Below are 14,195 nucleotides of genomic sequence, written 5' to 3' on the forward strand. Positions count from 1 at the left end.
GCCTTTGCTGCTGGCAGACTTTTCTCAAGAAAAAAAATGCCAGGATTGAATGGCAGACAGCGTCATAGTTTACACCAAAGATGAACTGGTAAAGTTGGCTGCAACAACTTTTAGGGCACCAGCCAACACCATTTCCAGTTGCATTCTGTGATATTAATCCCTTCATGTCCAGAAGAATATTGAGTTTCAGCACAATTTTAAAAATGGGGACAGATGACTATCAGCAACGCAAAAATGCTGCAATTTAAATAGGATATTTAAATTTAGGACAAGAGGCAGCGGACAAGTTTTAACGTAAGAAGTTTCAGTTCAATGTAAAGAAAATCATTTTCCACCATGAGGGTGGAAAGCTACACAATAATAGATAAGCTAAACCTATTTTGGATGAGTTAGCACTAAGGAAGGCTGCTCCCATGCTGTACAATACAGTTCCATCTTTAACCAGTGCCATAACTCTTGCAACTGTTGCTAAAACTCACTCCACAGTAAACGGTGGAGACTGTCAGGGCCCTGAGTACATGCATAGGTCTTCATAGCCCTGACCAGGCTCACGTGGGACCCCCATTCACACATCCTCTGCCTACTGCCCCACTGGGGCCCCCCCGACGGGTGTTGTGGGTGGGCCTGTGCCCAGCTCCATCCCCTGCTGATCCCGACTCATTCACTGGGCTTCCTGGATTGACCCTAGACCTGCCTCGTCAATCAGCATTTGTCTGATGATCATTGGACTGTCAGTTTAAACCGTTACAACCAGCACCCTTGCCATGCTCAGGGACAGTGGAACCATGCTCTGCTGGTGACGACATGGCCCCTCCAGTCTTGTGGTTACCCACATCTCCCAGCTCATCTTCCCTTTAAAGCAACCCTGCTCTTGCTGCTCCCTGACAGACACCCATATTCGGAAGGGATAACCTCACTACTGCAGGAATGATGCAGACCTACGAGCTATTAGAATTAATTTTTGTCCAATTGAGAAGTTATATTGCCAGAAGCGTCACCCCAAGCATTGAAGATGGCAAGACCATTACTATCCTATCAGACCACAGGGCAGAGGATAGGAAGCTGAACTCAAACCAGGAATCTCCTGCCTATATCCTTTACTGGGTAAAGCCAAACATAGCTGGATACAGTCCCTAACCATCTAATTTCAGATACATATGACATTCCAGAAGCATTGTCAATACTTATTGCTCAGGAAACATTTTACAAAAAACTACACTCAAAGAAATGCCCAGTATGAATGGGCAGTGTCTGCGCTGATTACAAGCTATTTTGCTGGTAGTGCATATACTAGTAAATCAAAAGCGGGAACTGCGACACTCTAGTAACTCTCCCAAACTTCTAGTACTTAGCCAGAGTCAAACATACTACACACAACATCACAGACTTTTTTTTTTTTTTTTGATTCTAAAAAGTTTGCAAGAGAAGCTTGAAATTGCTCTATGGAAAACAAGCTACAACAACGTGCCGCAGCCTGCTGATCTGCTACCGGGCCACTTGGCTCCATGTGTGGTTCCCCCTACCACACACAGCTTACCGAATCCCAAGCGGAGGGAAAGCTGTTGACTGAAACTAAAATCCACTAAGCGAAATTGGACTATACCTTGGGATGGCCCAAGGAGTTTATTATCTGCCAAGAAGTGCTCCCTTCTGCTTTCACCCAAATTGCTCTGCCATTTGTTGCGCATGCCCACACACACACGCACATATTCTCTTACACACATCCTTGTGCATTGATGTTAGCAGCAGGAGTGGGTGCTCACACCTGCAGCAACGCTATCTTTACAGAGCTCTGTGCAAATGCAGAGGTCAGCCTGCACCCATCATTTTAAGATGAGCCTGAGCCCTCACAGAGGGCAGCTAACTTGCACAGAGAAACAAGACCTTAAGCCCATGGTCCAAAGCTGAGAACTAATCCGCAAGTTACAAGCTGCTCTTCTTCCCTTGCTACCTTTTTAATCACTGACAATGACCATCTTGGTGCCTTAGTTGCTTTAAGGGGAAGATGAGCTGGGAGATGTGGGTGCCTTGTAACCATCTGAGTTCACAAAAGCCAACAGGATCTTCTAAATATACCTGTTGACACTCACTAAACTTTTAAAGACATGCGTGTGCACGTGTGCATGCACAGTTGGTTTTTCTTTCTTTTGGCTGAAATGTTCTGGTTTTCACAAGAGGAAAACTAAGAGTCTACATAATCAAATTGAGGTGGTGATCTCAGGAATAGGGAAAAGTAAAATATCTGAAAAATTCAAACTTTTAAATTCTCTCTGCTTTTAAATAATTTTCCAAAAGAAGTGGACTGACTTTATAGATGGAAAGAGGAAATTTTAAGCAAATAATTTTGTGCAGCAAAGTAAACTAGCTTCCCATGTCATAAAATGTAGCAAAAAATGGAAATGCAAGAGGAATTGCCACCAAAATTTTAGGAGAAAAAAAAAATATATATATACACCCATTCTTAAAAGAAATTCATACAATTTTACTGCAGGAAAGATATTCATGTGAATGCAAAGGACAGGAAAGATGAGATTTATAGTAGAATACGAGTCAACCAGAACAATTTTTCTGCTCTGTCATATAACGAATCCTGAATGCTTCTGAGCAATTCAGAAGACCTAACAGTTGAAAAATATATATATTAATGAGTAACTGGAAAGACAACTTAGTATGATGCTGTTGTCATTAACTTCTATTGTGATTTTAAAATCTGTATACCAGCAGGAAATAGGATCAGGCTCTGATGTAATCACCTATTTAGAAAAACAGGACACAGTAATTATATTTGTGTATGACTAAATGTTAGTACACCATTTAAATCACGGCAATATTCTCCATGCTACAATTATGCAGTCTCCCTGTACACTTTCCCTCCCCTCCCTTTTCTGAAGGGCAGGCACTTGTACTTATGTGTAGGCACAGAGAGTAATGCCATCCCCCATCCTGAGACACCACACTTAGATTTTATAGAAGATACTGACAATGCTTCCAGATAGTTGTTTTTGCAATTTTAATCAGAAATATCCAAATACCTGAAGTATCTATCATATTGTGTGATTAAGTTCACTGAAGTCTAAGATTTCATCCAACAGGCATAAAACTGTTGCTGCCTCCTCTTGTCCCAAATGGTAACTTCATTTTATTGAGTTAAACATAACACTTTAATCCCAAGCAGATTAATCATTAATATAAATGATACAGTAAAAGACAGTCGAGCCATATCCTTATAGATGTCTCTGTTGCAGACTTTTTTCTTTTAAAGAAGTACTCCTAATGACTCACACTTCAGTTAGAATCATGAGTTCATAATTCCTAAGATGGAAACATTTAACTAATTAAGTTGACTGTAATTTGCTTGTAAAAGTTTTTCTATTTGCCTAGGATGTCCAGAAAGCTGCAAGTTCAAAATAACACACTTAGTATTTCTGTGGTTTAAGTTAAGAGTTAAGAGGGAAGAGATTTCTCTCTTGCATTCTGCAGAAGTCTGAAGCTTTTGGCACTTCACAGAAGTAATTGTATATAAACAAAGTTTGTTAATTCTCTTCTCCCTCCCTATGATTTTTTGCAGGTAGTATGTTCTACTGCTTTGCTATCTTGATAGTTCAAATGTGGCGAGATATATAAAAAAAAATGCACGTGCATGAACACCCATCTCACCTCTTTGTGGTGCAAAATACGTTTCTCCATGCCCTACTCCTAGGATGATAAAGGAGATGCTGCTCAGTTTGCTTTATAAGAATCTCTGTAATTATCCTTCCCCTTTCCCTGTATGTTTTCCAAATGAGATTAAAAATTATCTCAAAGAATTTGGTTTAAAAAAGGACAATTTTGCTGCTTCCATTTCTAATCCTCTCCTTCAAAAAGTAAGATCCCAAAGTGGACAGAACAACCCTGTTGAGTTCTCTTCTGCATTTTTTTCTTACTACTTTAGTATCTGCTGGGTAATTATCAACAGATTGTTTATTAGTTTGTTCCACACCTTTCCACATATTGGCATTTGACTGGTGCATTTCCCCTTCTTTGAGCCTCTGAAACCTCTCCACCCTCTCCTTCCCAACTGCTTTAAGACAGTCACTAATGGTTCACTGATTGTCTCAGCTTGTTTACCTTTTCCAAGAGTTTTTTTTTTTTTTTTTTATTAGACTTGCTAGATTGAATACCTTTGACTTTATTTCATCTGCTCTGTCTCTTCTAACAAACACCCCTTATCCATCTAAAAATGCAGTAAGTGCAGTAAGTTAACTTTTCCTTGTGGCAATATGAGACTTCTTTGTAGAGATTGAAATGGAGATGGCATCTTTTTTCTCTCTCCAGTTTTTCCTGTATTATCTGTTGTTTGATCCCTTCACCATTAAGTATCAGAACCTCTACTTGCTTGTCTTCCTCCTGCTGCTAATGTATTGACAGAAATTTTTTCTTCCTATACTGTTCTGGCCTCAGAGAGCCTTGAAAGACCTCACCCACTGAGCAGTGAACCAGAAAGGGCACACAGTCCAAGCTGAACACCAGACAGAAGAGAAATCAATCACTTTTTGCCTTGCCCCGAAAAGACCCAAGAAGCTCAGAGTCCAAACAAGTCTACAGGGTTTTTTTTGTTTTTGTTTTGTTTTTGTTTTTTTTAAGCAACAAACCCCTTGGACTCAATTCAACAGAAAGCAGGTGGTAGACAGAATGGTGACTCATGCCAACAGGCAAGGGATAAAAGAAGGTTAAAGGGAGAGGGTAAAACAGGGGCACAAAGAGGTTTCACACGTGCAGCTCCATTAAAATTGGTTCTTAACATCTATCAGTTCATAAAACATATGGGATGATCTCGTTTGGGAAGGTCAACTTAAACCACCTTAAAGAAGCCCAGATTTTCAAAGAATGGGTGCTATCTAAAAATTAGGCCTTTAACATCAGCCAATTTGAGTACCCTGTCCCCAGGGGTAGATGGAGAGGAAGAAACATTGATCACTTTTTTTTTGGGGGGGGGGGAAGGGAACATAATTTTTAGGGAAACCGTGTGAGGATAAGAATACTCTTGGTTATTTTGGGATGCACACTTAAACCTCTCCTCTGCTGACAAGTGAGCAAGGAGTTATCAAATAGCGAATGCAGTGAGGGGTCTAAAACAATGGAAACTGACTACATCAAAGGAGCACAGCCTCAGGGACTACTCTTCTCCCTCTGGGCACCTAACATCACAGAGATCACAAGAGACTGTGTAGGGGGCTGTTGCCTAATACCCTTCTCATCCTGCATCCATTCAACCATGCAATATATTAAATAACTTTCCATGCAGTGTTCAATATATATTTAGCTGTCAGTGCTACTTGGATGGGAGGAACTATGCCAGCATATCATGACCAAGCAATTCAACCTCAGTTTGAACTGAAGTTGGTAATTAATAATAGAGAAGGGAGACATTAAAAATAAGTACAGAGATAAGAGAATACTTATGACTTAATTATGGATGAGATGCATGAGAAAAGGTGATGGAGGGAAGGGGGAACCCCATGTAGACAGATATGGGGATCCCATTCTACACAGTCACCTATGCAGCCCATCTGCCACACTCCATTCCCTACAAGGCTTTTGGGTCTCACCTGTTTATTGCAGAACTCCCTGGTGAGCAGTCCTCAAAGCTTAAATTGCTCAAGAATGTACAATAAACCATGATAAAAGGTTAGTTCAACCTGCAATCCACAGCAGCATTAGACAGCTATGAGTGGATAGTCACTGAAGTAGATAGCTATCTTATTGTAGGAATGAAACAGCCTGACTGATAAACAGGGAGCACCTCTTCAATTCCTGTATCAATTTCACATAAAAGTTGTAACAAATCCAGAGAAAATAACCTAAAACAAGAAAGGAGGAAACCAGGACAGAACGTCTACAAATTTCAAAGCATGCTTTAAAGCCTGGTATCTCTAGGGGTTTTCAGAAAAAGCACAGCTAACCAGGAAGTTACAGTCATTGTATGGAATATAAAATATTTATATGTGGACTGTCTGGATTCTGGTCTGAACCATCCTGAACCTTTATAGTTGTATTGGTTTGTTTTCGAGCAGAGGCTCCCCTCTCAGGGTTAAAGGGTGCAGGGTTACTACAGAACCTCCTAGCAGTAGATACTGCCACCTGGTGTAAGAGCAGCCTTATTACTCGATTCCTGTAAGCCTGAAAAAAAAAAACCCCCAAAAACCCAAACCGTTGTCAGACACTTCGATTAAGAGAGGGTTGTAATCGTCTTTTCATGTGCACTACCAATGGCTCAGCAGAACTAATATTCTCCAGTACTCACCAGCTTGAGTTTTTGGGCCTTTGTAAAACACTCCAGGAAAAGCTGCAGGGCTTAATTTCTCTCAAGACATTGCTCTGCCTGGACACCAGGCTGAGAGCCATGATCAGGTATCAAGCACAAACTCCCACAGCTGTAACTGGAGCAAAACCCACCAAGGAAATTCTCCATAATCCCAACCATGTTCAGGGCTGTGCTCAAGAATGGACAGGGCAGTGCACACAAGGAAAAAGGAGAAGGGTCATAAGAAAACTACTCAGAAACTGTACTGCTCCTGGAGCGCTGTGCTCCAGCCTCTTGGGCCTGACGGAGGCAGACAGACCCCCTGCAAACAGCTTGAAGCAGCTGTGCTACCCTCAAGTGCCTGCTCTAAGAAAAGGGAAAACTGCTGCTGTATGGAAGCAGTGTGTCCAGCAGAACAGCTATACTTTAGGCATGGCTTTAGTGAAATTCTGGGTTGCTTGGCAACTTTCAGAAATAAAAGTTTTGGTCAGCAGGCTGTATCATCCAGCCTACACATCTCCTCAGGGGACTCGGCTACGTTGCTTGCCTCTCAGTCCACAGCCAGGAGCAGGGCACCTATATTCCCCCCCCCCCTTAAAAAGGGGGCTCAATAGTCGTCTCAGGCATATTCCTGCATGTCCCACAAGAGAATTAAAATTTCATAAATTGTCACAGCTTTTCAGGGCAGTTGAGGAAAAGGCAGTAGGTAAGAGCACAAAAAGAAAAACAAATGGGGGGGGGGGAAGGAAAACCTCTGGAAAAGCAGGAAGAATAGAGAAATCTATTCCTGTACTTCAGGCAACTGCCTACTCCTCTCCCTGGTACTCAGTCATCCCTCTGCCCCCCATCTCCCCCCTCTGCCCCCCCACTCCCCTTTGACACTTAACTCTCCAAAGCGAGTTTCAAATAGAGAAATTTAAAACTCTGTAAATGGCTGGTCAATAAATAACAGATAAATAAATAAATAAACAAAGCACATGCTACCTGAGAAAGGTCAGTTCCAGTGCGAGGCAGTGCTTACCTATCAGGTAAGAGAAACTTTGCCGCAGAACAGGACTACTGCATGAAGACTAAAGTCCAGCCACACGTAATGCAAGAAATTAAAGTTCATCATTTGAGGGCTATCTGTTGTTAAACACTAGTGAATTTTGACTGCAATTTTTGCAGCATGAGATGTGCACACACACACACAGAATATGAATTAAAAACTAAAATGAGTCCGTGTTCCCTCTCTGAATCCAAGGCTCAGTACCACTTGTAAAATCCTGTATACCTCTATATAAAATAAGATTCTGTAATACTTGCACCTTCACACAAAAATAGTAGAAAACTTAAAGCTTTCAAGTAGGAAGTGCCCTGCTTATGATTCTCAGTGTTCTCTGCATCCCCCCATTTTTAAATGAGTGAAGGAATATGCAACTCCATAATGTTACAAGAAGTCCCATTTCATCGGGCTGGGAAACTTCTGGAAAGTCCTTCAGAGAAAGGTCACCTAATGCAGCCTGACAACCAAGCAAGATGCCCTGACTATATTCGGATTCCCCTTTCCGGTCAGGCCACAAGCCCAGAGCCGAGGCACGGTCCAGGGCCGGCAGGCAGAAAGGTGGTCACTCCCCGACTGCTCAGCCAGCAGGTATTTCCCGGCTGTTTGGAGCAGTCCCACAGCCAGTTTTCCAGTACTTGCTTTCAGTTTAGACAATCATGGAATGAGCTGCTCACTACAGTGGTGAACAGATCTACATAAAAATGAAACGCAGAAGACAGAAAGGACAGGTAAGAAACTTCAGCCTTGCAATCAGGCTGCTTGCTAGCGCACTGTAAAGGGAAATACAGTCTGTAGTTGCTTGTTTTTTAAGCTCTATGGGCTCACACAGAAACGCACATTAAATACAAACTGGGGTCCAGAATTACAAGCATTTCTTGGACGCTGTTTAGCCAACAATTAGTCTGTACATACAACATGCCAAAAGCCAGGAGTCATCATGCTCCTATCCAACTTCAGTTCTAAGGAGGACAGGATGGGGAGAACCGCATTGAGGGCTTGCAAATACTCCTGCTGAATTACTACTCAGGGCTGTACCTACATGGCGTGTGCTTTAACATACAGGGTGTGATTAGCTGCTGAGACGACACAAAGAAAATAATTCCTAATAAAAAGAAGATTTATCTTCCTCCCAACTCACTGACCTGCCCAAAGGGAAAGATGCCCTTAACATATCAAATTGTCAAAAGCCTCTCACTGCTGGCTGTAGAGCCAAATTGCAGAAAGAAAAGCTCTGCAATAAGAAGGGTGCTTCATACCTTTAAAGTTTGGCCTCTTCAAACAGCCATGGCAGCTTCTGTAACTTGACTCACACGACAGGATTTTGGAAGTGGCAAGTCCTGCCACACCTTTAAAGCTGGTTATCCAGTGGTTTTTCTAAACATGGAAAATACTGCACACAATTCAGTCTTCCATGGGAAAATAAAAACATCCTGCACCAACCTCAAGTATTCCCATTCTGAGCTGTCATAGCAATGCTTCTGCTGACCTGTAATTCAAGCACCACCCCGAGTCATTTATCTTGAAAGTAGAGATCCCAACTGGACTTCCCACTTCGTACAGGTGGGGCATCGTAGGAAAGGCAGGCAGTATTTACGGTAGCTGTGTGGGCACACTGAATCACAGAGCAGGAATGCTGGATAAGAATTCCAGCCCACGATGAAGAAGCAAGCACCCAAACAGGGATTCTTGTTATATTCTCCAGGTAATGCCATGTGCCACTTCAGCAATCTGACATTTGATATTTTAATTCAAACAAACATGCACTTACGAGGGCAAGGATAGGAATAGGAGGGGGAAAGACTTCAGTAGCTAGCCCCCCTCTGGAGAACAAGTCCAGCTTCATCACTGGAAAAGAAATCCTCCTCTTCCCCAAAATTAAGGGGGGGGGGGGAAGGGAGGAAGCATAGCACAGGACATATAACAACTCTCCTATTACAAAGGAGAACTGGTATGAAGGACCAGATCATTCAATATCATCCACAAGATTATTGCTGCCCAGGAGGGGGGGGGGGGGAAACCCCTGCCCTAAGCTGCCAAGGGAACGGGGGGAGAGAAAAAAAAAAAAAAAGTTGTTGCTCCATTTCTGCCATAGCAGGCGCTGGCCAAGTCTGTCTGTGAGGTAGACAGACCATGGAACCCATACAGCTCCCAGGGTTCAGCCTACATCTGGATTTTTGGGTGCCTAAAGCACTTTGTTTCCAACATGTTACCTTTTTTGGGAGGGAATTCTACTTAAATCCAGCAATTGAAATTCTACTTAAATTTGCCGATTGAAAGCATTTTGAAGAGACAAGCTGGGAGAAAACTTGGCTTAGCTGGGAAGAAACTCCAGCTAAAGATGGGGACAAAACAGGGAAGGCAAAGGCTAACATAATAAAATCTCTGAAAACTGCAGTTTTGCTGTAAGGAACATCCTTTTAACACTGTGTTATTTGCTGGGTTAAAATCTCCCTACTTTGATTTCATCCCCCACACACATTCCTGTTGGGTACTAAAAAGCTGAGACAAATCTTGGTGATGTGATGCCATTAAATTAGTACATCCCTACAGCACATTATGCCATCAATTTAAGTGAATTTTGCTTCAGCATGAAAACATTTCCCCTATAGACAAATGCAACCATATTCATGCATTTCTTTTTACATTAAACAGAAAATAAAAGGAAACACCATCAAAGGCCCTTCTTTTAGAGCAAGAACAAAAGTTATTCATATATCAAATGCATGCTGGCAACACACTGCTTAGCAGCAGTAAGAATAAAACACATTCATTAACCATTAGCATCTTCCAGACCTCAGAAGCAAAGACAGACTGAGAACGTGTCTCAAAAAGGCAAAGGAACCCATTGATAAGTCAGAGGACGTAAAACCCTGAAAAACAATTGTCCTGTTGTTGCTTGCTGTTTAGACCAGGTATGAAATGTGAGTATCAGCTTCTAAAATATGTCTGTCAATGAAACTTAAGTATTACCATAATCTATTCTTAATTTTTGCTTATGTACTGTGTTCTTTACAGATATTGACTTTAATGTAAGATATATTTGTTTTATGATGTACATATACATGTATATTGAGGAAGAAAAGATAAAGCTACACTCAGATTGCAGGCCATGGAGGAAAAATAATGGAATACAAGTGTTTTTCACGTATTTGAAATCACCAATAACCAAAATGTAGCTTATTAATCTTCCAATGCTGCTTCACAGGCACCTGATCTTAGAAATTCATTCTCTAAAGCACAAATCCAAAACAATGATGAATACTTGTAGCTCCCACTCTTCCCCACTCCAAGTAAATTACCCATTTAGGAATGACTAGTATGCATCCCCAAATGAGGGAAATCTAGAAATGGAGTGAAAGATATCACACTGGACTCTGGTAATATCTGCAGTAGCTTTCATGATGTCTCAAGAATTGAGAGTTTACACTAAAAATCACAATATATCATACTAGAAAGGGGAGTATAAGTCAACAAGAGGGCTGGACAAGTAAGTAGCATAGCAGTAGCAGCAGAATGCTTTGGGAGAAAGAAAGAAGGATAAACCTTTTTAAAGGAAAAAAAGAAGAAAAAAGAGCATGCCTGGGATACAGGTTAAGATGTAGTGTAACAACCTGTCATAGGAGTGGAATCAGGAAAAACATTACAAGTTACTAGTAAAGAGTGAGAGCTGCAAAATGACTGTGGCGAAGCAGAATGAAAATAATTGAGAGAAGTTGTGTGAAGTTCATGGAGAACCCAGCAAAAGCCAGTCAGAAAATTCAAGCAGAAGTAATGCTGTAGCAGGCATAGAGAACAAGATCATTTTGTTACAGTATGCTAGACAGAATTAAAGCCAGACTCAGAACGGTTGTAGTCATGCTCAAAGAGTTATCTCTTTTTAATATTACTAGGATATCTGGGAAGATTTAGAGAAAGAGCACTCAGAATTTAGCAATAGCTGTTTATAGAAAACAATAGGAAAGAAGAAGAGACCAAAATTAAAATCAAGTTTATGGGATGAGGCTGGTAACAGCAATAGCAGAGTAGCTGGAGTGAGGTAAGAGCCTAGGTTCTCAAGCTTCCTTTCAAGGAAAGACTAAAAAAGGTGGGAAAGGAGAAGGCTGGAGTGTGAATATGAGAGAGGTTTTTCAAAAGCGTGAACTTGCTGGATAAAGTGAACAAAGAACTGATATTCGCCAAGTCCTGCATAACTAAAATTAATAAATACTTACAGAAACCAGCAGGAGATCAGTGTAAATATCACTGTACACAGCAGTTAAAAACCTGGACCACCAGTGTCTGTGCAGACAGACAGAATCAGCAGGTTCAAAAAGGGATTAGACAAAGTCACGGACATCAGTGTCCAACAACAAATGGACACTAAGAGAAGTGGGCAGGGATGTACCATCTATATCCCTAGTACAACAGTTCTGGATGATGGGGATACATATGCTGAGAACAGACTACCAAAAGTGGCTGGACTCATGTGCTCCCCTAACCTTGCATCTGCTATTGCCGCTGTCACAGTCACAAACAGACCACTGGTCTGACCCACGAGTACAGGTATGTTCTTAGCTTAAGTTACAAATTGAACAGTTCCACCAAGCGATGATCTTATACCTCTTCTCTCAAATCCACAAATCTGAGGGAAAACTGGGAAGAGGTACTCCACGACAGCAACTGAAAAAGGAGAAAGTGTTCATGCTGTTCAGGGAATACCCATGAAAAGAGAGAAAAGTAGTCATAACAGAACTCAGAGGCTCAAATGGACAGAAGCAATCCAAAGTTGTTACTATTTGATCAATGCTTCTGTAACCCTTTAAGAGGCTTAGAGTACAACTACCACCCAGCCTCTACCAAAAACCACACAGCACCCTGCTCAGCAGGCTCAGAATACCAAGCACGAGGCCTGGTATCTCAGTCATCCAGAGCAGGACAGCCAGGGATACCAGATTTTCTCATCTCCCACATTATAAGATCAAAGCATTCTAGTGACAACTTGCATCGCCAGAATCCTTTAGGAGCTATCTTGGGATAGTCAGCTTTGTCAGGCTGGGAACTGGAAAATCAGAAATTCAGCCTTTTTAACAAAAGCATGCACCTTGGATGGCATTGGGGGGGGGGGGACAGAAACATAAACCCTGCAGGCCTTGGAGATACCCTTTAAAATTAAGTGTTTGCAGAAAACTGGTCAGTTGTGCCAGTTGTCTTTAGAATCAGTGATCAGAAGTAGCCGACTTTGCCATGAAGAGTGGTACATTTGATGGAAGAGAACAGAAGCTCCATTTCATATGAGAAGAGAATTAAAGCCTGAATGGGGGGGGTTCGGGGTGGGGTGGGGGGACATGGAGAAAACTCAGAGAAAGCTTTCCTCTCCCAAAAATCTTTGTTGCTAGGAAATGCTGTTATGCTTGACAGCAAGAGAAAGTTGGTTTCTGCAAATGCTATAATTACTGATCAATGCAGTCAGCCCTATAAGTACAGTAAGGTTAAAAAAACAAAAACAAAACAACAACAACAAAACCCCACCACAAACACACACACACACAGAACAGGTTATCATTGCAAAAAGTTTCCCAAGAATCCTCAGGGAATTGACCAGAGTAAGTGACAGCCAGGGAACACATTCCTGACATGCATCCAGAAAGAGTAATTAGTATAATGAATGAATAAATCATGGAAACTAATGAAGGAGCTAGACAGCTTAAATCACAGTCCATTCATTCTCTCCTTTTTCAGAGAAGGATGAAGGAAACTTGTGTAGCATATTAAACAGTTAGCTCTTGAACTACCAAGTATGCCATGCCAAAGCCATTGCAAAGAGTCTTCAGACATGCGAAAGCAGCCTGAAAGTTAACTGACTGAAGATGCATAGTGTTACTATGTTAGGAACATTTTAAGAGAAACAAAGAAAAAAAAAAAGTGCAAAGTGAATTGTGATAGATATTTGGGTGCCAGAAGAGAAATTCTGTACTGCTGCATCCCTATTGCACTGTCCACTTCAGGCAGGACAGCATGTGTCTGACAGCAGCTGATGGACAAGGAAAAGGCAACCAGGCTAAGAGGCTTTTATAATTCACAGAATTGGAACATTTAGCAACTGACACTTAGTAATGATACTCTACTCTAACACCTCAAGATTACAGCCCTTCCTCCTTTACAAANAAAAAAAAAAAAAAAAAAAAAAAAAAGTAGTCAGAGAGAAGGAAGTTCTCCCCTCCAGTTGGCGTTTCCCCCTTCAACACCTGACTAAACGTATCCAAGTCCACACTACAATTACAGTGCAGACACGGAAATCTCCAAAGGCACTTTGATTCCCTTTCTAACAAAGCTACACTACATGGTGCTCCAACACTAGATGGTGCTCCATTCATATTTGTATAAATGGTAATAAATGGTAAGCAGCAAGAAAGAGAAAAGCCTGAAGGAAGAAACTACTGGGATGAAGTAAGCACATAACATGCATAGTAGCAGAGTGCCATTTCCATGTCCTACTGTGCTGGCCCTACTGTCCACCAACCTCAGACCTGGAGTCTAGTGCTGCCCACTCTATTTGCCTCTAGGGGTTCCCCAAGTGGCAGCAATAGAAACTCAATAAATTAGCTACATTGAAATTTTCACTTAAAGCTTGATAGAATAAGTGATGCACCAGTAATAATTTTTTTGGGTAACAACTCTTAAAATATTCTCAAAATACATTCTTTTTAGAAATGGCTCCAGCAGCCCTATTTAATTTGCCCCTCTATGCTCAAATTAGTCAGCAAAAGTTCAGAATTGTATGCTTGTGCAGACGTGACATTTCTGTTTTAGCAACCACGGGCTTTGGATTGCTTTGCTACCATCAAACTTGGTGGGAAAGAAGTCTTTAAGGGTGCTGTCCCCCACTCA

At 41.5% G+C, this 14,195-nt stretch overlaps 1 protein-coding gene across 2 annotated transcripts in view; it reads right to left on the reverse strand.

The window, feature by feature from the left end:
• Positions 1-14,195, reverse strand: part of TRAK1 (trafficking kinesin protein 1) — a 92,294-nt gene that overhangs the window by 74,566 nt on the left and 3,533 nt on the right. The gene's annotated exons all lie outside the window — the stretch shown is intronic.

The sequence above is a fragment of the Apteryx rowi genome, unplaced genomic scaffold (genome assembly GCF_003343035.1).
Source record: "Apteryx rowi isolate R43461 unplaced genomic scaffold, aptRow1 scaffold_562, whole genome shotgun sequence".
Taxonomy (NCBI): domain Eukaryota; kingdom Metazoa; phylum Chordata; class Aves; order Apterygiformes; family Apterygidae; genus Apteryx; species Apteryx rowi.